The following is a 22907-nucleotide window of genomic DNA, read 5'->3' on the forward strand; positions in this document are numbered from 1 at the left end:
CATGTAGAATTTTCACTGCCAAACGTTTACTGATTTTGCCCCTGAGGTACCTGTCCCCATAGAGGGACTCAGGGAATAGGTGCAGACTATAGACAAATAATTGACAAAATCCTAATTTCTTATTCTATAAAGCCCAACTGTAGGTTAGAGCAAGCAGGAACTCCAGATCGAGCAATAAGAAGTATTTCTTGCCATGTGGTAGCTGCTTTAGCTAGAGAGCAAATGGCAAAATTAGTCCTAAACTAAATGGGAGCTTTCCAATCTGAACCCTATAGAATCATAGAATATCAGGATTGGAAGGGACTCCAGAAGGTCATCTAGTCCAACCCCCTGGTCGAAGCAGGACCAATTCCCAGTTAAATCATCCCAGCCAGGGCTTTGTCAAGCCTGACCTTAAAAACCTCTAAGGAAGGAGATTCTACCACCTCCCTAGGTAACGCATTCCAGTGTTTCACCACCCTCATAGTGAAAAAGTTTTTCCTAATATCCAATCTAAACCTCCCCCACTGCAACTTGAGACCATTACTCCTCATTCTGTCATCTGCTACCATTGAGAACAGTCTAGAGCCATCCTCTTTGGAACCCCCTTTCAGGTAGTTGAAAGCAGCTATCAAATCCCCCCTCATTCTTCTCTTCTGCAGACTAAACAATCCCAGCTCCCTCAGCCTCTCCTCATAAGTCATGTGTTCTAGACCCCTAATCATTTTTGTTGCCCTTCGCTGGACTCTCTCCAATTTATCCACATCCTTCTTGTAGTGTGGGGCCCAAAACTGGACACAGTACTCCAGATGAGGCCTCACCAATGTCGAATAGAGGGGAACGATCACGTCCCTCGATCTGCTCGCTATGCCCCTACTTATACATCCCAAAATGCCATTGGCCTTCTTGGCAACAAGGGCACACTGCTGACTCATATCCAGCTTCTCATCCACTGTCACCCCTAGGTCCTTTTCCGCAGAACTGCTGCCTAGCCATTCGGTCCCTAGTCTGTAGCGGTGCATTGGATTCTTCCGTCCTAAGTGCAGGACCCTGCACTTATCCTTATTGAACCTCATCAGATTTCTTTTGGCCCAATCCTCCAATTTGTCTAGGTCCTTCTGTATCCTATCCCTCCCCTCCAGCGTATCTACCACTCCTCCCAGTTTAGTATCATCCGCAAATTTGCTGAGAGTGCAATCTACACCATCCTCCAGATCATTTATGAAGATATTGAACAAAACCGGCCCCAGGACCGACCCCTGGGGCACTCCACTTGACACCGGCTGCCAACTAGACATGGAGCCATTGATCACTACCCGTTGAGCCCGACAATCTAGCCAGCTTTCTACCCACCTTATAGTGCATTCATCCAGCCCATACTTCCTTAACTTGCTGACAAGAATACTGTGGGAGACCGTGTCAAAAGCTTTGCTAAAGTCAAGAAACAATACATCCACTGCTTTCCCTTCATCCACAGAACCAGTAATCTCATCATAAAAGGCGATTAGATTAGTCAGGCATGACCTTCCCTCGGTGAATCCATGCTGGCTGTTCCTGATCACTTTCCTCTCATGCAAGTGCTTCAGGATTGATTCTTTGAGGACCTGCTCCATGATTTTTCCAGGGACTGAGGTGAGGCTGACTGGCCTGTAGTTCCCAGGATCCTCCTTCTTCCCTTTTTTGAAGATTGGCACTACATTAGCCTTTTTCCAGTCATCCGGGACTTCCCCCGTTCGCCACAAGTTTTCAAAGGTAATGGCCAATGGCTCTGCAATCACAGCCGCCAATTCCTTCAGCACTCTTGGATGCAACTCGTCCAGCCCCATGGACTTGTGCACGTCCAGCTTTTCTAAATAGTCCCTAACCACCTCTATCTCCACAGAGGGCTGGCCATCTCTTCCCCATTTTGTGATGCCCTGCGCAGCAGTCTGGGAGCTGACCTTGTTAGTGAAGACAGAGGCAATAAAAGCATTGAGTACATTAGCTTTTTCCACATCCTCTGTCACTAGGTTGCCTCCCTCATTCAGTAAGGGGCCCACACTTTCCTTGGCTTTCTTCCTATAAATCAAGAGCAACCATGAACAGGGACCAGAACAAGCTTAGGACTATTGCTTCCAAGTATCTGGAGGCCAGTTTTCAGGGATGACCCTGCATGCAGGCATAGGACTCCCAAGCTCACCAGAAAGCATGTCCTCCCCTCAGTGCTGGCTCCTCCTCTCCTTACAACCTCCGCCTCTCCTATCTCCTGATAGGCTCCTCAGGGGCTGGCCTATCAGGAGAACCTCCCTCACTGGTTAGGCCAACTCATTTCCCTAGGCTTAACCTGTCAATCATTCTCACTTTAATCCTTTTCTCTTTCTCATCTTCCTCCTTTGAGCAGGTGTATGGGTGACCTTGCAAGGACATGCTGCAGTAACTCCCCTGAGCTGACAGAGACCTCTCTCACTCAAATTAGTGTCTCCTCTATCTCCCTCTCAATTGTCTCGCATTCAGGACTCTGAGTCTGCCCTTGGTCCCCTGCCTCCTGGGGACAACATGCATCTCCCTGAATTATTAGCACAGACATCCAGAAACCAAAGTCAGCTCCACAGGCGTTACTTAAGGACTATGCAAGCCTAGGGCTGCTGCTGGTACTAGTTGGGCAGGGAGGGGTGGGGCAATAGTCCAGCCTCCCTCCCCCCAGTGGTCAGTGAAGGTGGCTAGGCATAGAGAACATAAGAATGGCCATACTGGGTGTCAAGGTTCCTCCCCCACTCTGAACTCTAGGGTACAGATGTGGGGACCTGCATGAAAAAACCTCCTAAGCTTATCTTTACCAGCTTAGGTCAAAACTTCCCCAAGGTACAAAATATTCCCCCCGTTGTCCTTGGACTGGCCGCCACCACCACCAAACTAATACTGGTTACTGGGGAAGAGCTGTTTGGACGCGTCCTTCCCCCCAAAATACTTCCCAAAACCCTGCACCCCACTTCCTGGACAAGGTTTGGTAAAAAGCCTCACCAATTTGCCTAGGTGACTACAGACCCAGACCCTTGGATCTTAAGAACAATGAACAATCCTCCCAACACTTGCACCCCCCCTTTCCTGGGAAATGTTGGATAAAAAGCCTCACCAATTTGCATAGGTGACCACAGACCCAAACCCTTGGATCTGAGAACAATGAAAAAAGCATTCAGTTTTTTTACAAGAAGACTTTTAATAAAAAATAGAAGTAAATAGAAATAAAGAAATCCCCCCTGTAAAATCAGGATGGTAGATATCTTACAGGGTAATTAGATTCAAAAACATAGAGAACCCCTCTAGGCAAACCTTAAGTTACAAAAAAGATACACAGACAGAAATAGTTATTCTATTCAGCACAATTCTTTTCTCAGCCATTTAAAGAAATCATAATCTAACACATACCTAGCTAGATTACTTACTAAAAGTTCTAAGACTCCATTCCTGTTCTGTCCCTGGCAAGAGCAGCATATAGACAGACACAGACCCTTTGTTTCTCTCCCTCCTCCCAGCTTTTGAAAGTATCTTGTCTCCTCATTGGTCATTTTGGTCAGGTGCCAGCGAGGTTACCTTTAGCTTCTTAACCCTTTACAGGTGAGAGGAGCTTTCCCCTGGCCAGGAGGGATTTCAAAGGGATTTACCCTTCCCTTTATATTTATGACACTGGGTCAGACCAAAGGTTCATCTAGCCCAGTATTCTGTCTTCCAAGAGTGGCCAATGCCAGATGCCCCAGAGGGAATGAACAGAACAGATAATCATCAAGTGATCCATCTCCTGTCGCCCATTCCCAGCTTCTGTCAGACAGAGGCTAGGGACACCATCCCTGTCCATCCTGGCTAATAGCCTTTGGTGGACCTATCCTCCATGAATTTATCTGGTTCTTTTTTGAACTCTGTTATAGTCTTAACCTTCACAACATCCTTAGGCAAGGAGTTCCACAGGTTGACTGTGCATTGTGTGAAAAAAATACTTCCTTTTGTTTGTTTTAAATCTGCTGCCTATTAATTTCATTTGGTGACCCCTCGGGAAGATGACTACATGCTCACTGCCTCCTAGAGCAGTGGTTCTCAAACTTTACCAGACCATAGCCCCCATTGTCATATGATACACCACCCAGGGGTCCATATTCCATCCTGTCAGGATCTAGCTGGGACTCCCCTCACTCAGCAATATGCCAAGGGCAGGTAAGATGTTCCCCCACAGGTGGAGAACACCCCAGTCTTGAACTGCTGCTGGGTGATCTGCCTCCTAATTGCCCCAAATGTGGGCCTATGTCTGAAAAACACAGTAGAGACCTCATGTACAAATAGTTTAGAAAGGCTTCGGACAAAGTTCCAAACACTTCAGACCAGATCTTCAGCCAGCACAAATCAGCAGAGCTCCATCAAAGTCAGTTTACACGATTTGTGGATCGTGCCCTTTGTCTCAACAAAATCTTGGGTCAATTTCTGAGTCAGACGAAACTCCCAGTTACGTCAATGGGACCAAGATTTAGCACCGTATTGCTAGGGGTTCATTGGAGCAAAAAATGTGCTTGGCTCCAAAGCCAGGCAAATGTGTTCACTGTATCAAGCTTCAGGTCATGATCTTGCACTAGTGAAAATAGCAACATAACAGAGGACTGCCTCAGCATGACAAGGTAAAAAAAAATTCGGATGAAGATTTGTAATAACCTAAAAGAAATTTCATACATCACTGGAGATAAGGAAAACTGAAAATAAAATAGATTGGGGTTAGATTTCTTTTTAATAATGTCAGCCAAAATGTTCCAGTCAGTAGTCTGAACACACCATGGATGAGGACAGATTTACCACTTCACTTCACTGAATAACAATTTCAAAGCTTCGATAAAAATCTTTGTAACGGGAGATGGTAAAGCTTAAACTTCCTGTCAACAAAAACAGAGAAATCATACATTTTGATAAAATGCCTGAGTGATGCTTGAAGTGGAATATTGAAAAAGAGAAAATGAATTTTAAGGACGATGAAAGGAATCCTTAGAGCGTCAAGCATGCCAGACAGAATTGTGTCCAGTCCTCCTATGATGTAAAGGAGCAGCTGTAAAGCTGGGTGAAGGGATGGGTTTGTAAACTAAAACTGGTGGGAAACTGAGGGGATTTATAAGGTTCCTTGATAAAAGATGTGGAGTAACTACCTGACTTCCTACTTTGGGGAAAAGGCAGATACTGTACAATCAATGTTGTATCATAGTCAGGCCTTTTCCTAAAACTGGTCAAATTATTCACTGCAAGTAAAATAGAGAAATTTAGCCCTTTTTACTGTTTACAAGATGACAGTGATTTCTAAGAATATATTAATCTTCCATGAGTATTTGCTGCACAGTTTATATGAAGAAATTTCAGCCTATGGGTTGTTAGAGAACCGTTCAATTTAGTTATTTGCTTTTCACACCAATTAATTGGTCACCCAATTTAACATGACGTTGTTTCTGCTCTCAGACTGGAGGACAAACTTTTTAAAAAGGAAAGCAATTAACAGCTAATAATGAAAAACAGGCATTTCCCGTACAAATTCTTGAACCAATAATCACTCATGCTTTTCAATTTCCTGAAACTTTCAGGATTCACAACAATTTGAATGAATAAATTGGTATCCATCCTAATTCTCCAAAGGGCAAACAATATGAGCCCATAAATAACAGGAGAATGAACTTCATGTTTATTTGCATAAATGTATTAGTGAATCACTTTTTGTGTTATCTGATCACCTCTGCTGTTTATATTATGCAAACAATTACCACAGAAATGTAGGATGATTAAGTTATGTAAGTTAATGGTAATGCTGGTGAGATTTTAAGGACTGATACTTTCTATTTTCCTAAAAGATATAACAAATCAAAGAACAGTTGGGAAATATATTTCTTAAAAAATCAAAATTTAAGCAGGAATATTTTGTAGGCATTTTTGATTAGTTTTTAAGACATCTTGACTAGCAGATTATGCACATTTGCTAAGACGAAATGTCATTTTTGTCAATAATGCTGTGTATCAACATAAAGCTTTGACATGGGAATACTAAAAGCAGGGGATCAGTCCAGATGAAAACCAGAATCGCAGTGGATGATAATAGACTATGTCATCATTGACATATGGAGCCGTACTTTGGACACTGGATGTCTGTGAAGAATCTGCACATGCATTTGTTGAATTCTCCAGATTTCCAAAGACCTGTACAAAAGGACATTTGTCCTTGGAAAATGGAAAATTGCACTCATAGGTAGAGGTGGGCGGAATTTTCTGCTAAAACTTTTTTTTGCCGAAAAACAGATTTGAGTCAACTGAAAAATTTTGCAAGTTTATGTAGATTTTGGCCACCTGTTTGGGTTGAAATGAGAAGAGAAAACTTCAGAAATATTTTGATGTTTTTTCAGCCTAAATTCACAAGAGCATTGAGGCACCACTCAGAAAACAGGAGGAAGATGAGGTAATGGTGCTTCCCATATAACTTTTAGCCCAGTAGTTAGAGCCCTCACTTCTGGAGTAGGGACTTGAATGTAGGTCTTCCTGTCCTTAACCACTAGTCTATAGGGTATGTGGGAGCCCTGTGTGTATACACAAAGGTGTATCCGCATCTGATCCGCAAAAATTATCTGCGGATATCCGCATCCACGGATGCAAGTATCTGCAGATATCCGCGGATTTGCAGGGCTGGACATTGGGGGCCAGGCTGACGCTCCGAGGCAACCCCCCCACCAGAGCATGGTTAGGGAAAGCCGCGTGGGCAGCTGTGGGGAGCCGGAGCGGAGTTGTGGACCCTCCACCTGCCCTCGGCTGGGCGGGGAGCGAGGGGGGGCAGGGACATGGCCGGGAGCCTCTCTCAGCTCCTCCTGTGCACCGTGGCACTGCATGGCTCCACACTGGCCTGGCTTGGGGGAGGGGGAGACCTGTGGAGCTGCCCGGGGGCTGCTCGGGCCCCCTGCCCAGGGCAGGAGGAGAGTCTGCCATGGCTCTGCATAGCTGCCTGGCCGGTTCTTACCGTGGCTGGGCTGCGACTCCGAGCCGTCCCCCCAGCTGAAGCCAGGTCTGGGAAAGCCATGCTGGCAGCTGTGGGGAGCTGCGGCCGACCCTCCACTTGCCCTGGGCCCCCACCCAGTGTCCCTGCCCTGCAGCCACCCCGCCAAGGGTGGGTGGAGAGACCAAGGCTCCCCACAGCTGCCAGCACAACTCTCCCAGACCCAGCTCCGGACAGGGGGGCGGCTCAGAGCCACCTACCTGACCATGATAAGAGATGGGCAGGCAGCTATGCGGAGCCGTGGCAGACTCTTCACCTGCCCTGGGCAGGAAGCCCGAGAGCCCCCAGCCTGTGTTCCTGCCCCCTAGGCCCCCTGCCAAATATCCCTGCCCCCCCCGCCTTCCTGCTCAGTGTCTCTGCCCCCCAGTCCTCGCTGCCCAGTGTCCCTGCCCCCCAGACCCTCCACCCAGGGCAGGTGGAGGGACCTAGGCTCCCCACAACTGCCAGCACGGCTCTCCGCGAACTGGCTCCGCGCTGCTATCCACATCTGCGCTGCTATCCGCAGAAATGGTCCACAGATGTCCGCACCCGCAGATATAAAGCGAACACCCGCAGATTTGCAGAGCTCTAACGGGGCTCTCTCAGTTTCTCCTGTTGAAGCTGTTCCATTTTGTATAAAACACTTGAGTAGTCATTGGGCCAGAGAGAGAGAGAGAGTGTGTGAAAATAACTCTTTAGACTAGTGATTATGGCACTTCCCTATGAGGGGGAATGGGTGGGTGCTAGGCCCTGCTTTAGAGTGGGGATTTGAACTTTGCTCTCTCACATCTTAGGTGACTGCTTTAACCACTAGGTTAAATGATTGCAAGTGGGAGGGAGGCACCACCTCCTCTGTCTCAGTTTTGTGAAGCTAGTCCTTCATTTTCTTTGCATTTAAAAAAGCTTAACAATGGTCCAACATGAAATGTTTCATTACAGGTAGAACAAAAAGTTCCATTAACCCAAAATGAAGTTTTTCCAATGCTTTTGATATGCCACATTTTTTTTAAAAAAAAATCAGTTTTGGCTTGACATGAACTGAAACTTTTTTTCAATTTTTTCAGAACTGCCAATGAAACAAAAACTTGCATTGTTGTATGCAGTGTAGCTGTAGCCGTGGCAATCCCAGGATGTTAGCAAGACAAGGTAGGTGAGGTAATATCTTTTATTGAACTAGAAGTTGGTCCAATGAAAGATATTTCCTCACTCACCTTGCCTCAGTGAAATGAAAAATCAGTGATCAACACAGCTCTACTCATAAGTACCTGTTTTCTGCATGCAGTTTCTTTCTAATGAAAATCCAGGGCGTGATAACACAATGAATGCATGCACATCTCACAAATCTAAAAATGTAGCATGGAAGTCTGTCTCCATGAATGACAATAGGGGTTTTCAAATGACTTCTATTGGAGCAAAATGGTGCACATTTTGTTTTTAATTCTGGCTTTTCATATGTTTTGAATGCACAGAAATTTAAATTAAGAGTGACCCCACTGAAGTCAATGGAGTTATAACACTGTAAAACCAGCGTAGCTAAGGGCAGAATCAGGACCTTTGTATTTAATCCCTAATTCCGTTTATTTATGTTTGATAATCCTACTTGGGCTGACATGAATCAGGGCGGTTGCTAATAGGTAATCACTTTTAGTGCTGATTAATTAATGGGCTTTCATTTTTCAAAGATGTAGGAATATTTCTTCTGCATATTCTACACTTTCTCTTTCCTGTTCATGCAACCAGTTAGTTGCTGTAAGTATATGTGTGTGTTTGAGAGAGGGAGCCAGACTTAGCATTTTGTAGGCCCCAGCATACAGAGGAATAATTCAAGTGCTGGGAGACCTGGTGCGATAAAGTTAGTTGACTCTCTTTTAAAGGTTATTATTTTAAAAACAACCTTTAAAATGCGGAAAAGTACAAGTAACAGTTGAATGTTGTCACTGCACTAACCAGAGAGTAGCTCCACTCGCATTTGAAGGCTAAAGATAAGTCATGGCAGAGAGCTGCCTGAGGCCAGAGACTTCGAGAGAGGGGCACCCTGGAGCTGGCTACAGGTAGAAGCATTGCGGATGCGGGGAAAAAAAATTAAAACAGGCTTTATAAAAGTTCTCGCTCAAAAAACAGTCTTTTACAAGGTTCAGTTGAACATGAAAGCAACAGACAGGTCACAGTACATCAATTGGAAGGCTTTTTTAAAAAATGGGAATGAAACACATGCAATCACATTAGACACTGTCTCAGAGAAATAGTCCTCAGGGTAGCCTAAGGCATTAAGGTACTGGCCAACAGCTGTGGTGTGTGTGTTTGAAAGAGTTACAGCTACCAGTGCTGACCCCAAGGGAGGCTAATAAGACCAGGTGAAGAGAGGGAGAGGGAAAGAAGAGTAAAAAAGGCATTCTTTCCATTGTCACACAGCATCCAAAAGCTTTCTAGTGGAATGCAGGATGCTGCTGCTAGAAGCATATCATATACTATGCAGTACTCACAGCTGTCCAAAACATCAAAATCATTGGTATGGTTACTACCAGCTCAACTAATATGTATATATATATATGGAAGAGAGAGAGAGAGAAACTGTTAGTATGGAAAGAGCAAGCTGAAATATGAGAGGTTTTTTTTAAAAAAAATCTGAACATTTTAATAGTTTGTTCAATTAAAAATAAACACGTAAGGACCACTGCACAGAGTGACAAACCCTAAAATGGTATATTTGGCTATCAGCTCTCAGTTGTAGATGATGATCTGATTAAGGTGACAGTACAGAGGAACCATTCAGAACTAGAGAAAGGAAATAAAGAGGACAGCTGTGCAGTGGAAGATCAGAGGTGAGCTATATAGGTAGCTCAAGATAGTGAAGTGTGACATCTGAAAGGTGATAAGAGAAGGAAATAGCACATCAGCACTAATGCAAGTACTTAAGATGCACAGAAAAGTACACTGTGCTGCATATGACAATACATGTAATGAACTGTGAGTGAGTCATATGTCCCAGTTATAAAAAATGGATCAATAGAAGAGCAAAGAAGGAGGCTCTTGCTTTTTTCTGCAGCATTAAAACATCTGTAATATCCCATATATATGGGATATTTTTGGAAGACATCAAGAACTGTGAAAGAGGTGTGACTGCAACAGTGTTGCTGCATCTCCACTAGTGTCCAGCTTCTCCATTAGACCTGCTAATCCTAGTAGTTTTCTAGTCAGAAGTCCTTTTCCACTTTCTGTCTCTCTCACCTTTCCTTCAGGCTTTATGAAACCAAACTCATTTGCCAGACAGCAACTTGCTATTTCAAAGACATATGAAAAAGAAAAATAGTTTCAATCATTCTGAAGCAGTTACCATCGTAACATTGTACTGAAATGATTGTACTGGACTTGGTGCCTCAGCGCAAAGTAACACACATGTGTTTTAGAGAGCTTTTAAACTATTTGGCACCAAAGCACCTTATGCCATCCAGAGAATATTTTTCAAGTATAAGTGTTTCTGCAACATATGAAGCATTGGCTCCCAGACTGAACATGTCTTTCAAAGATACAGTTGGTGGTGTGGTATGTGCAACCTCAGACATCTGGAGAAGCTGTCAGCCAGGACCTATACCGCATTTGGCAGCACACTGGGTCTCTTTTACATCTGATGGAAATGAAAAAAATCCCCAGATACGGGCTCTTCTCCAAATGTAGCACTTCTCTTGGATCAAACCTCAGACTAAACCCTGGATGAGCTGAACAGAGAGAGACATTATTGGCTTATTTTGCAGAATCTGTCCATGGTTTTACTGTAGCTGACAACCATTCCAACCTAGAAAAGGCATAGATATTGGGGCTTTGTGCATAGATATTGTTTTATCTGCTGTTTGAATTTGGTGTTTGTACTCCTTCACTGAAGAATGCAAGGTAAATCAGATCTTTCACTTGCATAACTAAAAGTATATGCACATAACAGCATTTACATAAAATACAAGGGAAATATAATCAGCTTGTATACTAGCAAATCAGGATAACATCAGAAGGTAAAAATACAGTTTTCAATTGCTGGAGAAAAAAGAGCCAATGAGTGGTGCACATGCTGAACAATAGTTCTGAGATTCCTCTGCAGTGCATCCATGTTCGAATTTTTGCATCTAAATCCTGTGGGCTTTTGAAGGAATTGTTGTAGAAGTGAGACACAGCTATCATTTGTCAAGTAATCCCCTTGGATAAGAGTCTCAGATACAGACTGAGTTTAATCAAGGACAGTATGATATAACTGGAAAGTCAGCTTACTGGTAAAGCTTCTTTTGGTACCACTGAGTAGCCACAAAGGATGATTAAAAAAAAAAGAGTAGAAAAGTCAAGCAGGTATCAAACTCTGCTCAGATGGGAGCATCCCATAGCACAGTGATAAAATTATGAGTCCCAGCAGCTCCCAAATCCATAACACCACCACCACAGAGGAAGTGAGCCTTTTAAAGGGGTTGGGCTCAGCCCGTCCTTGCCTGATTAGTCCACCTCTTTGGTGAGGGTATTGAGAGTCCTAGATCATGTGATTGACAGAAGTCCTCCTAGAAATTATAAGAAGCAACCTGGACTCAGTATGAAAGAGCAATTATATGAATTTGAAGAAATTTGGACCCCGTTTGTAGCTATGTTTGGATAAAAAATATTGAGATGGCTCAAAGAATGCCAGACCTCCATTCCACTGAACCTCTTCTCTTTTCCCCTCTTTCCCATGGTCCTCTCCCTATTCATGGATGTCTACTCCTATTTCATTACTGTTGCCCTCTCCCTAATATGTTATGTCTTTGTAGCGTGGTCTGGTTTTGTATTGTCTGGTCTACTGGAGATCCCATGAAGTGTGTGGTATTCAGAAACATATACAAGCCATGGGTCAATTATGGTTTTTGTACTTTGCATTATCTATTTCTTTGTGAAAATCAATAAAAAAATTAATCACACAAAAAGAGGAGACTGTAGCATTGTTGTGAGAGCTGCATGAGCTAAAGCCTGTAACTGGAGCTACAGAAAGTCCCTGGGAGGGGTTTGTAAACTGGAGAGACTTTTAAGAGGTCTTAAGAAGGAGGCAAGGTAGCAAGTGGCTTTGTGAGGAGTGAAGCAGAGTTTGAGGCCAGACAGCCTGTTTGTGGTATATGGTCTCAGGGCTAGAGCCCAGAGAAGAAAGAGCCCCCTGGAGATGGTGTGGAAGAAACTGCCATATATCTTCTGCTGCACCATGAGATAGAGAGCTGAGTCTTGCAAGGTACTGAATGGTCTGGGGAGGCCAGTGAAAAGGCTATTTAATAAGTGGCAGAAGGACTTATTGAGCCTGCTGGTGCATGTGTGAATTCTTACATTAGTAGTGTTTGTATTTTGGCTGATTCCCAAAAGGGGCTGGACTCGTGTAGTTCCTTAGCTAGAGGGCCAAATCCCCAATGCCTATATCACTTCTCCACCTGGGGAAGACAGTGGATTTACTTCAGAGGGGAAACAGAGGTGTAGAAATGCAATTTCATCATGGGATAGGTAGACACATCTAAAGCTAGAAAATGACTTAATGATAGCGACAAACCTAAGAACTACATGTCATAAATACTTGAGGCTGTTTCTTTCTTCCCTTTTAGTAACTCCTGTCCCTCATAGGTTGCCAGTGGGCATAGAACCCAGGATATTCAGAATCAGGTCTTTACCACGAGAGCTAAAGTTGGAACTTCATTAGCTTGTAGCAGTAGCAGGCTCTTATTGTCTAGGTGGGCAACTGCTAATGGAGTGGATGACACATTTGGCCTATGTGTTAAACTGTCTTGTATTGTTCCTTTACTTTTCATATTCTCTAGTCACAGGCAGGAGACTTAGTGATATCCGTGAAACACTTCTGCCAGGTGGAGCTGGCAGCAACCAGGGCAGGGTTCAATATCTAGGGGTTCCTTTTCAACAATACAACACTGAACCAGCTCGAGCTCCCATCCAGTAACCTGGGAAAATTACACACCACCCCTGGGCACCTCTGAGAGGCAATATTTCCGCATTCGTAAGCAGAGTCTCAGTGTAGAAAGGAAACTTTTAATGAAAGGAGGGAAGTCACCCGACATTAATTAGGGAAATGCCACAAGCGGGATTCATAATCATAAAACTGTGAACAGGACACCCACCCCAGAGTGAGTGGGACAGTGTCTTCCACCTCATGTTCTTGAGTTTTACAACTAAAAGTTCTTTTTATGTGCCCCTCTGCTCCCTCACTATACCCCACTCACAGTGGTTGTCCTTGATCCAAGAGGACCCAGGGTTCAGAGGCGCATCTGTGTGAGGCGCATCACAGTTCACCTCCCACCTGTGGAAGAAGGCACCTTGCTTGCTCTGCAATCTGAGCACTTGCTTTGGTTGGCCATCCCGCCACCTGCTGCTCCTCACCACCTGGCCGCCCCGCCAGCTGCTGCTTCTTGCCACCTGACTGCCCCACCAGCTGTGGTTCCTCTCCGCTGGCCATCCTGCCAGCTGCAGTTCCTCTCTGCTGGCTTGCCAGCTACTCGTTCTGCTCACCACCTTACCAGCCACTCATTCACTTGCCTCTCTGCTGTGACCTCTGCACATCAGTCTCCCAGTAATTTTTAGCTCTTAGAAGGCTGGGCAGAAACACAGTCCCTCCACAACTGATTTCAGCTTTGACTGAGCATTTAAAATAATAAAGAGGCTCCCAATGAAGCCTATTTAGCTCTTCTTTGAGCAGTGGAGAGGAACACGTTAAACCAGACCAGGGACCCTTGGGGAAAGTCCACACCTCATGGCTGGGACACCTGTCCCCACCCCTCTTATTTTCACAGGGCTCTGGCATTCGAGCCCCTGGCTTAACAAGGTCCTTTCAGCTGAGGGTGACCCCCTCATTTGAGGCAGGTTAAGCACAGTTCTGCTCCCTTTTATTCATACAACAACAATATCTCCCTTCCCCTGTGGCCGGGGCCTGAGCCAGGGTGCTGGAACTGAGGGGAGCTAGGGGCCAGGGCCTTCCCACTTTTTAAAAAAAACCCTGCTCCCTTCCCCTCCTCTTCCCCCGCAAGGCCTCACCCTCGCCCAGGCCAGCATGGAGCCTGGTGGGCCAGCATGGAGCCTGGTGGGCGAGCCTGGGCAGCTGTGGGGAGCCACGGCGGACCCTCCACCTGCCTGGGGTGTGGAGGCTGAGAGCAACCCCCAGCCCATGACCCACCCCCTGGGCTCCCCACCGGCCTGGGGCAGGTGGAGGGTCTGCAGGCAGGGACTCCGGGCAGATGGAGCCAGTGCTCATGCTGCCTGCCTGCCTGCCTGGTGTTTGAAGCCTGGGGATGCTGAGTTCCGCACCGTCCGCTGTGCTAGGGCTGCGGGCTGCGCACAGCTCCCTGCCCGCCTGGAGCTCTGGGGTTGCAGGGGGTGTTCGGGTGGCCTGGGGCTGGTGGGGAAGGCTCTGGGCTCTGGCGGGAGAGGGGCAGGACCCTGGACAGAAGGGGCAGGCCAGCTGGGGCTAGCCTCCCCAAGCCCCTTGTTCACCCGTGGCCCATGTAACAGAATTTCACTACCCCTGCATTCAATACTAAAGTGATTTGTAACCCAACACCGGCCAAAGTTGATTACTTTGAGCAACACTGCTTTATCTGCTGGATATCTAAGCAGAGTAGATGTGTTCATATAAATACAGTTTGCTCCTGAAATCTGTTCCCCCACCTCCAGCTAGCTGTCAGTGGAGAATTCATTCAGATCCTGCTTACATCCGTATGTATGGTAGCATCATTTGGCTGTTGTCATGAAAAATAATGGCTGTGACAGCATTGAATCTCTTTTGTCATTTGCTTTAGCACAGGTTTTATGACTGTTGCTTTGAGGGCAATAGCACTTAGTGGAAACAAGAATATACAGGATAATGACAGCAAAAGTAAACTCTGGCAGGTATAAATGGCTTTCAAATGTACTTCAGGTGATGTACATTCAGAGGAATTATTCAGAACTGCAGGCAATATGTTTGCAAGCCCACATGAACAACAACTTTGTGTGCCTCCCTTCAGCAGTGCCAGAAGGGGTTATGAAGAGGCATATGATTATTACTCACCTCCACTAAATGTCTATCAATAATTCTAGTCACATACCTATGTAGCACACACATGGACTAAGACATACAAGAACAATCCCCTTGCCTCTTTTGTGTCTTATGTGCAGATAAGCAGTACTTAGCGACAAGAGACATTGAAAACTTCTAATGAGAATTTAAAAACAGGTTTCCAGAAAGAAATGTCTTGGTCACTCTTTATGTTAAGGATCCAGTCTATAAAGGGCAAATTATTAAGAGATTGTTGGTGTCCCAACAGGATGACAAGTTGCTAAGAGTGATGATATATACTAATGCTATGCAAATGCTAATGCTATATACTGCAGTGGTCCTAAACTAATGACTTTAATGTAAAAGGTATATTTACTGATAGTTTATAAAGTGTGCAAAGTTTCTTGTCATCTGACAGAGGCAGGAGATGGGAACACTGAATTACCACTGGAAAGGCAACCAAGAATAATGACCTTCTTGGAATACTGGAGTTATCAAACATTTGAAAGACAACTAGGTTAAAGTTCCAGTTTAAAAAACCATCAAAACCCTGGAAGATCTGAAAGAAAGGACGGTACAGTGAGTACACTCAAACATGTAATGGTTTGAGATTATTGTGATTACTAATTGATGTTGGAAAGAGGCAGGGCTGGATTACACAATAGGCAGACTAAGCACATGCTTAGGGCACCAGCAAAGCAGGGGGCACAAAAAAAAGAGATGTGGGGTTTTTTTTTGAAAAAAATTGATATTTCAAAAATAAACATTGAAGTAGTCATCATGGGAAAAATCAGAACTTTGTTAGACTTCCTTACACTCCACTACACACTCTTCCCCCATTTTTCTGTTCTCTTTTTATTAGTTATCCCCACAACAGAAACAGCACTGAATCCTAGAGACAAATTTCGCGTACCTACTTACTACTTACTACATTATAATTGATACACTCATATGAAGAGGAGAGGTGAAGTGTACAAAGAAGTATCAAGTAGATTTTCTTTTCTAAATGATATGGACTTATCTGATGAACAATATTCACAAGGTTCCCAAAAGCTAGTTGACTCATACCCTGTTGACTTGAACCTGAATCTCTGTGGAGAAGTACGGCAGTTCCACTGTTATATGCGTGCAAAGTTTAATGAAACAGGAAAAATGAAATTCAGTCACATTGATCTTCATGACACAATATTGAAAGATGGAATACAATGTGTATTTCCAAATGTAGAGATTGCACTATGTATTTTTCTAACATTGATGATTACTAACTGCTCTGCAGAACACTATTTTTCTCAGCTGAAAAGAATAAAAAACCCTCAGAGAACAACAATGTATCAGGACAGACTTGATTCACTTTTCCTATTCATAGAATCATAGAATATCAGGGTTAGAAGGGACCTCAGGAGGTCATCTAGTCCAACCTGCTGCTCAAGGCAGGACAAATCCCGAATTTTTGCCCCAGATCCCTAAATGGCCCCCTCAAGGATTGAACTCACAACCCTGGGGTTAGTGGGCCAATGCTCAAACCACTGAGCTATCCCTCCCCCCATATTGTATATGGAAGCGGACATGCTTCATCGAGTCAGCGTCAATGAACTTATCCAGAATTTTGCAATCAGAAAATCTAGAAAGAAACTATTTTAATTTCAGCATACATGTAAGTTTTGTCATTTCAAAAAATAAATTTTTATTTTACAGTATAGTATTGTTTTTATTTTGAATTACATATAGGGGGGCACCATAATCTTTTCAGTGCTTAGGGCCTCTAAAGGTCTTAATCCAGCCCTGGGAAGAGGCCTATAGTTGAGTTGCCCAAAGTAGCTAAAGTCCAACTCAACCCATCATGTAAAGTTGCTATAAAGTAAGCAAAATATTCAGACTAGTTATAGACTGGATTACATTTAAAAAATACAAAAACCAAAAAAATAAAAAAAACCCTTCAAACCCTGTGATAAGAGGTTTCCATGGTTCCTGGTAAAGCCATGGCTTGACATAACAAGCTGAAAGATCCAAGAAATGGGAGAAAATGTTCATAGTCAATGTTTAGTTTAGTTTTAATAGAACAGAGTTGCAACCACTTTTTGGACATTGAATATTGTAGGGGGGTCACTGAAAAAGCAAAATGGAGACAGCAGGATAGGCAGATTGGAAGGAGCCATTTTCACCATCATCACTGGTGCAGTCCCCAACATCTCCGGGGATCTATCGCAACTATTGGGCCTTCATCTTTGGCCTGCAAGGTGTCCTGATCAGACTGAGCCAGGAAAAAAACCCCAATGATGACATAGACTCCATTGGCTTGGCTAAATCCTAAACACTTGGGATTTGTGTCCCCAGTTCCTGCAGTCTCCCACTCCCTGACTAGTGGCTTCTTCCCCCTACCTCATCGCTCTGCTTTCCTTCTTTCTCTTTTTTCCTTCTGTCCAAAAAGAATTTGGCTTAACTGGCCAAGACAATACCTCGCTTTGCAACAGGCCTGGGACCAGAAAGACCAGGTAAAATAATGCTTTAGACAATCTGTCTCTGGTAAAAGTTTTTCAGCCTCAGTGGGTATGTCTACACTGCAGTTAAAAACCCATGCCAGCTGACTCGAGCTCGTGGGGCTCAGGCGGTGGGGCTGTTTAATTACAGTGTAGATGTCTGGGCTCAGACTGGAGCCTGGGCTGTAGGACCCTGTGAGGTTCCCAGAGCTCTGGCTGCAGCCCGAGCCAGACTCTCTATATCACAATTAAACATCCCACAGCCCGAGCCCCGTAAGTCTGAGTCACCTGGCACAGGCCAATCACGGGTTTTTAATTGGAGTGTCAACATACTCAGGCTAGCTAATAAGACCATGTGCTGCTTCTGTGTTTCTCCAGTGGCTGGGTTGCCTGTGATAGTCAGCATCAGAGACAGAAGTTGCATATGCTAGCTGTTCTATGCTCTTCCTTACACTTCCTACGTTTGTCTTAAAGAAAGCTGGATTGGATTTCAACAGCTACAACAGCTCAGACCATCTAAATCAGTGGTGGGCAACCTGCGGCCCGCAGGCCACATGCAGCCCGTCAGGGTAATCCGCTGGCAGGCCGCGAGACAGTTTGTTTACATTGACCGTCCGCAGACACGGCCGCCTGCAGCTCCCTGTGGCTGCAGTTCGCCGTTCCTGGCCAATGGGAGCTGTGGGCGGCCGTGCCTGTGGATGGTCAATGTAAACAAACTGTCTCGCAGCCCGCCAACGGATTACCCTGACGGGCTGCATGTGGCCCATGGGCCACAGGTTGCTCACCACTGATCTAAATGAATGTTTTCTTTTAAGAACAGTTCATGCCATTTAAAAAGATTGTCAAGGGGATTTCCCACTGTAAGACGATAAATGACTACATGATGATACAGGGACAGGGAAACTGTTGCAATGAAAGCCTTACTTAATTTTTAAGTTTTAAATGCTTCAGCTGATTTCTCTTGTGTTTAACGAAGGGTTAAAAATGAACGGTGACTACAGTGGGAGTAAACCATAGATTACTTGACACAACTAGTGAGCTCAATTAACTGTTAGAGTTTTAGTAAAATCTTATCCCTTGTTGGGCCTAGAATACCCCTCATATTTTCACCACAGCAGCTTATTATACCTATGAATTGTGCTGGCAGGTAGCTGATGCTGAAGCATCCTATTACTGTGATACCTTGATCTTTCCTTCCCTCCTGCTGCTGCATGCACCCCTGGTCCTCCATACACCCACTTGTTGGTTACATCCCCCTTTTAGAGCATACACTCTTTAGGCCTTGGTCTGTCATTAACTATGTTGGACTGAGCACTTAGCCAGGATCCGGGGCTTTGTTTGGATGAGAAATCCGGGCTATGAGTCAGCTGCGATTTTAGTGTCAGCTTACTTAGTCGCAAAGTACAAAACGTCCTCTTGTCTTGTCGTGATCAAAATGACTCCTTCCCACCCTCTCCCCACCCCAATCCCAGACATGGTACAGCTGCCCTGCCCCTGGATGATCACCAGACAGACTGTGTCTTAGGCAGACAGGTTTGCTTGGTATTGCCATTGTAAATGGGTGTGTGTGCAATCTGTTCCATTATTAGAATGGAACAGGTTGTTTCACCCTCATGGGATTGGGCATGACCCTCATTCCTCTCCATTCCTTTATTACTAGCTTGTTCCCTGGGGGAGCATAGGGACTACTGCCATTGGATACCTTATTAGCTGTGCAAAGGGGCTTTCTTGTGTGATTGCATGGGTGTGTTGTAACTCTAGTTGTCAAGGTTCCTTCCCCACTCTGAACTCTAGGGTACAGATGTGATGACCTGCATGAAAACCTCCTAAGCTTATTTTTACCAGTTTAGGTTAAAACTTCCCCAAGGTACAAACTATTTTCCTTTTTCCCTTGGACTTTATTGCTGCCACTACCAAGCGTCTAACAGATATATAACTGGGAAAGAGCCCACTTGGAAACGTCTTTCCCCCCAAAATCCTCCCAAACCCTGTACCCGCTTTCCTGGGGAAGGCTTGATAAAAATCCTCACCAATTTGCATAGGTGAACACAGACCCAAACCTTTGGATCTTAAGAACAATGAAAAAGCAATCAGGTTTTTAAAAGAAGAATTTTAATAGAAGAAAAAGAAAAAGAATCACCTCTGTAAAATCAGGATGGTAAATACCTTACAGGGTAATTAGATTCAAAACATAGAGAATCCCTCTAGGCAAAACGTTAAGTTACAAAAAGACACCAAAAACAGGACTATCCATTCTATTCAGCACAGCTTGTTTTCTCAGCCATTTAAAGAAAACAGAATCAAATGCATATCTAGCTAGATTACTTACTAAGTTCTAAGACTCCATTCCTGTTCTGTCCCCAGCAAAAGCATCACACAGACAGAGAGAGACTTTGTTTCTCCCCCCCTCCAGCTTTGAAAGTATCTTGTCTCCTCACGGGTCATTTTGGTCAGGTGCCAGCGAGGTTATCCTAGCTTCTTAACCCTTTACAGGTGAAAGGGTTTTTCCTCTGGCCAGGAGAGATTTTAAAGGGGTTTACTCTTCCCTTTGTATTTATGACACTAGTGTTATTGATTTAGTAAAGGAGGGTAGAGAGCTCAGCTCCCCACCTGAGAGAGGTACTTTATATCTCTGCTTGGAGCTCTAAATCTGCCTTAGTTCTGGCATGAACAATCTCTACACATGGCCTCCAAACTGTGAACTCATGCAATGAATCTTTTCTGAATTCTGGCTAGCTCCTTCAATGGAACTCTGTTTTGTTTTGAGGATGGTGGGGATTGTTACTTTGAATATGATTTATTGGGGTGGGAGGATCCTGCTTTGAGAAACTTTGTAAGAGGATACTAAAAGCAGTAGAGAAAATATGTACCAAATGATTCAGGGCAATGGAGAGTGTTTTCATCCTTGCTCTTTCCAGAATCTGGCCCTGTCCAGGGTTCCTGGTATTTCTCCCTCTGGCCTTGGCCTAGCTATTCATTCTGTGTTTCTCCGGTTGCCAGAGCATTAAGGAATTTCATTTTCCATTAAGAAGATATTTTCAATTCTCTTTTGATAGAAAATGAAATTTCTAAGTGACCCAGCCACCAGAAAGCCTGAGTGCTGACAGTCTCTTTTTTTAAATACATTCGCTCAAGACCCTTTTTCCCCCCTTCAGGATTTTCAGCCCGGCTGCCTCTTCTTTCCAACTTTCTTCTCTTGTAACTAGGCCTTTGTGGGCTTTCAGCTTCTTCTTTAAAAAGAGCAGATTGGAAGTATTGAATACTATCTATTTCTTTTAATAGAAAATGAAGGTTCAAAATGACCTGCCTATCACAGAAATGTGTTGGAATGTGGCAGCTGGGCCAAGCTTGGGGGATGGGTTTGGACCAGGTTTAGCTGCATGAGATGACACACAGGCTAAAAGCAAATGACTAATGTGTATCTTACTAATGACCCTCAAGCTAGGCATATTACTATGATCTTCATTTGTAACAGCAACTCTACCAATAAAGAAGAAAATCGTAATGTTCCTACTGCCCTGCCCCGTATTCAGTCACAGTCACTCACTTTTATTGGTTTATGGACATGCTGTAAGAGCCCGAGACTTGGAATGCTGCAGCATGAGTCACTATTATTATTGTGTTTGGAAAAAAAAATTGCAATGCTGGTGAAACTGACCAAAAAATGCAAATCTGGATTTTCAAGAAGCCAAAAAGGTGGTTTCTTGTATCAAATCCTTAATTGTGATGAAGGGGAGTTTTCAAAGGTCACATTTTGTACTGGGACTCACAAGCTTATGTTAAAACCCCTGGGGCCTGATTCAACACTGTCCTGTGGCCCTTCTCGTGTTAGTTCCTCCCAGAGAATGCCCATAGACCCAGGGACCTCTGTCTCCTCCTAGATGGCATTCTGGGAAGGCTGTGAGCAGGACAGAGAGTGGGTGAAGGTATCCCACATGAGAAAGGGGGCCTTATTATAAATACTGGGCCCAGTGAAACAGGAGCACAAGTTAGGAAAGCCCTCAGGACTACCCTAGTGGGCCATGCTGGCTCCTGCTAGCCCTTTCACAAAGGAGGCACAGACTTCTTCCTCTCTGTCCATATGATGACGTATGTTAATGCAGGAATGAATCTGGCCCCAGTTACACCCAGATTTAGCAGCTATCAGATGGCAGCTTTAATCCGAACACATTTAAAATAACACTCATAACAAAACTTTATTGTAGTGCTATGAGTTAATTCACATCTGAAGAACAGTCAGTTTAGGAGGAAGGTTGCTCAGCTCAATTACACAGCTCTGGTTCCGAATAATGGCACTACAATGGACTGCAGTTTTGCAGAACTACGTAAAGATCATCAAACTCACTTAAAACTTTGGGCTAGATTATTAAGCATAGTACGAAGAATGTAAAATTCCTTCCATCATACCAGGTATCTTAATCTTGGAGATTAATCCCTCAAACTCTTATTCCACATCATACAGATGTGTGATTGATGTCACAACAGCAGATTGCTATCAAAATAATTTTGGAAAGCACTTAAGGAAAGGCTTCTTATATTAAACCCTTTTAATCAATGAACACTAGACAAGGCTTCATAGGTTTCTGAGGAAATAGTAAATGCTTTATATCAAAGCATTGGAACTCTGCTCATGAGACAAAATGTCTGCTCCATGTACATTTCAATAACTTTTCTTGTTTTCTTAACAAAGAAATGTTAGTTAATAAATAGAAATTCTATTTGCAGAGATCTTTTTCTAAATGCAGAGATTTTTTTTGCAGAAGTAGGATTATAAAAAGATATAATTTCATAGAGATGGTTTGTTCCAGGTCTTCAGAGCCTTTCCAAAAATTAGGCTGATTTTGTCTCTTTTAGGCCTTCTGCCAACTCCCAACCTCATACCTATCGATTCATAGGTTCCAAGGCCAGTAGGGACTATTAATCTCATCAGTAAAAGTTTACCCCTTATTTCCAGTCTGAATTTGCCTAGCTTCAATGTCCAGCCATTGGATCAGGTAATACCTTTCTCAGATGAATTGAAGAGACCATTGTTAAATACAGCGGAACTCCAATTATCTGATCCAGCTGGGGCTGGGGCCAGATCAGATAACCAAAAATCCAGATAAACCAGAGAATGGGAAGCCAGGGCTCCAGCTGTCAAAGGGAGCCACAGCTCCCCAGGGCTGTCAGTGGGAGCCCCAGCCGCCTGGGACTGTCACCAGGAACCCTGCCACTATCAGCTGTGGGCAGCTGATGCTTTGGTTAATATGGAGAGCCGAATAATGGAGGCTCGGTTAAACAGGGCTCTACTGTATTTGTTCCCCGTTTGGTATGTATAGATTGTAATCAAATCATCCCTTAACCATCTCTTTGTTAAACTCAATAGATTGAGTCTTTGAGTCTTTCTAAGGCAAGTTTTATAATCCTTCTC

This window comes from Lepidochelys kempii, chromosome 1 (assembly GCF_965140265.1).
Source record: "Lepidochelys kempii isolate rLepKem1 chromosome 1, rLepKem1.hap2, whole genome shotgun sequence".
Classification (NCBI taxonomy): Eukaryota; Metazoa; Chordata; order Testudines; family Cheloniidae; genus Lepidochelys; species Lepidochelys kempii.